The 2,857-nt window shown below is 41.4% G+C and overlaps 1 long non-coding RNA gene across 1 annotated transcript; it reads left to right on the forward strand.

The window, feature by feature from the left end:
* The first annotated feature begins 954 nt into the window (after positions 1-954).
* LOC115782324 (uncharacterized) lies at positions 955-1,983 on the forward strand. Its single transcript, XR_004020131.1, has 3 exons — positions 955-1,622; positions 1,704-1,775; positions 1,871-1,983. It is a non-coding gene; the product is annotated as an uncharacterized LOC115782324 (long non-coding RNA).
* Positions 1,984-2,857: the final 874 nt, after the last annotated feature.

Raw genomic sequence — 2,857 nt, forward strand, 5'->3', positions numbered from 1 at the left:
AGTAAATCTACACAATGAATATGCGGCTCCAGGATCACAAGTGTTCGTTGTCAATTCATGTACTGGTGCAGTCCTTCCGTGGCTTGGCTACCATGATCACAGTTTATTAGCTGTGGTGAAATGACGTGCTAAATATGAATGAACATGATGTTTTATTTTTTCATGTGTGTTATTAAGAGATTGTACTGTTAAATAAGCTCGGCGGGTTTCTGACAAAGTTCTGTCCATATTTTGCCAACACTAAGAGGCCGCTGGGACACAAAGGTTACTAGTGTAGTGTAATTAAAGAGCGTATTAATGGCTCGTAGTGAGATGACACGCTAAATTATGAATGAACCTGCTGCTATTTTGAATTGATGTGTACAGTGATTGTGTTGTAATGGCAAGGAATCAGTGGGCGATATCTGACTAAGGTGAGCGATGCTCGCTAATGAATAAACATGATAGGCATATGCTGAAAATCTGCCAGCAATACTTAGGTGCTATGACACTATAGCTAGCAGTTTTAGGTTAAGCTTGACTACTGCAAGTGACATAAATAATTGTGAATAAACAAATAATGACTCAAGCATGAATGATTTTTAATTACAGACAGAATAGTTTGCAATGCCTGGATAAAATAAATGTTTTATCCCAACTATTGTAAGCTAGAGTAAGCTTTGACTAAGTCAGCTGAACCCTGGCCACAGTTTAATAAATGTATTCTCCTGTCAGTGCTCTTTAAAACACTTGTTGTGTCTCTGCACCTTTCTGCTGGAGCTTGCTGTCTAAATCCTAGCACAATGTGCAGCATTATTTTTAATATATTTCTTTTGATAAATTTGTCCTTTTTTTGTGGGGTCAAAGGTCGTGTGATTATGACCTGAAATGGCTGTATTTGTGTCACAGTGATCTTTTAAAAATCAAATGATGTTCATTTCTTACTGTTTTTTTCTATGTCAAGATACACAAGAAAGTTGTATTGTACCCAGGTGAAACCTGTGCGGTGTTCCGCAAGGGGCCACTCGGATACCTCCTCCAAGACCCGTCAGATGAAGGTCGGCGGATAAAAAAGGACACCAAAGTTCAGAACAAGTCTGTAGCAATGAGGGAGGACCTGGTACATCAGAATGCTCTGACTGTGGTCCGTCACAGAGGAGGGGATGCCTCCGACTGGCGCGAGGTGTAAGGAGAGTACATCCTGCAGTTTGTAAAATATAAAGGAAAATCTTTCCGGTGGCTTCTGGAAAATGATGTTGGGTACACCATGTATGTGATGAAAAATGTCCAGAAGGAAGAGGCTGCAGGGATCGCCATGGCTGAAAGGCATAGTGAGGATAGCCTGCAGTCATTGGTACAGTATGCCCTGGGTTTTCCGGAGATAAAGTCTCTTCAGGATTATGAGGCCAGCAGAGTGAGTGCTGCAGCAGAAGTGTCCTGTGAAGATGATCAGCTTGTTGGCTTTGGTTTACCATCTAAGAGCACACGGAAGGAGATTTGGGATGGCAGAGGTGATGGCTACGCGGCCTTTATCATGGAAAAGAGCTGCATTCAAGGAAGACGGATGTATAAGCTGCAGCAGTACTTGCGCAAGAAGCATCAGTCTGCCTCAGCTAGCACAAGGACCTCCACCAAACCCATTGGTAGCTAATTTTACTAATATTTTAATAACATTTGATGTGAAATGAAGTAAATTATTTATTTAATTCTTGCCTGAATCACAGGAATGGATGATGACAAAGAGTTGGAGGAGGCAATGCTGAGTGTCTGACCTGAAAAACTTGAAGCCGACAGCTGTAAGTAAACCATCATGACCTTGACTAAAGGTCAGAAGTGATCGTGGCTATTTTCTGTCTGATATCTCCCCTCTCCTCTATCTCTGCATAAGTAGTTACTGTGCCAGCAGCAGCAGCAGCAGCAGAAGTACCCACACCCAGAGTGCCTTCAGGAGCGCTATAATCAGGGGTTACAGCGGGCCGGACCGAGTCCGTAAGTTGTGCTCGCGGGACATACTGAAGAGGAGCGAGCATAAAGGGAGTAACATGTGGCAGGTAAATGCAACGTTTTTAAATGCTCAACAAATATCAGCAAACACACAAAGTGTGTGCAGTTTGTCACACAGTGTGTCTGCTAGCTAAAAGAAGAGCTGCTGTATTTCCAAAGATGTAAGAAAGAGGAAGGGGAGAGCAGCAGGTCAGCTGATCACAGCCTGCACACCAACATCATTTACTGCAGCTACAATAGAAAGCTGTGATTCTTCTCCCCATGCAGAGACACTACAGCTGATCTTAGGGTTCCTCCACCTTCTGAGTCCCACTGTAACCCCTGAGGATCCTCATTTTGGTGTTTAGGTGGAGGCACAGTCACCCTCTACTATGAAGGACACAGAGCTGGGTTTAAATTCTCTTTCACAGTTTGTGTCCTACAGAACAGATTCAAGCTGAGTGCATTCATTAGAATTAAAATTTAGATTGGAATAACATTTGTATTCTCATGTATTACATTCTCATGTATGTATCATGTATTATTATATATTATTACAATAATATAGAATATAATATAGAATATATTATACAATAATATAGAATGATTTGCGTTACACAAAAACGTCCTCCAAAGAGCTACTTTTACTTTCTTACTTTGAGTACATTTCAGAGCCTGTACTTTTTTACTTTTACTTAAGTAAAGAAGTTGAACTAGTACTTCAACTTTTACCAAAGTATTTTTTAACACAAGTACTTGTACTTCTACTTAAGTACAGAATCTCAGTACTTTTGCCACCTCTGGCCAGCAGCAGCAGCAGCAGCAGCAGCAGAAGTACCCACACCCAGAGTGCCTTCAGGAGCAAAGACAGGTTTTTAATGAAAGGTTTCAGAAT

This window comes from Archocentrus centrarchus, chromosome 6 (genome assembly GCF_007364275.1).
Source record: "Archocentrus centrarchus isolate MPI-CPG fArcCen1 chromosome 6, fArcCen1, whole genome shotgun sequence".
Classification (NCBI taxonomy): Eukaryota; Metazoa; Chordata; class Actinopteri; order Cichliformes; family Cichlidae; genus Archocentrus; species Archocentrus centrarchus.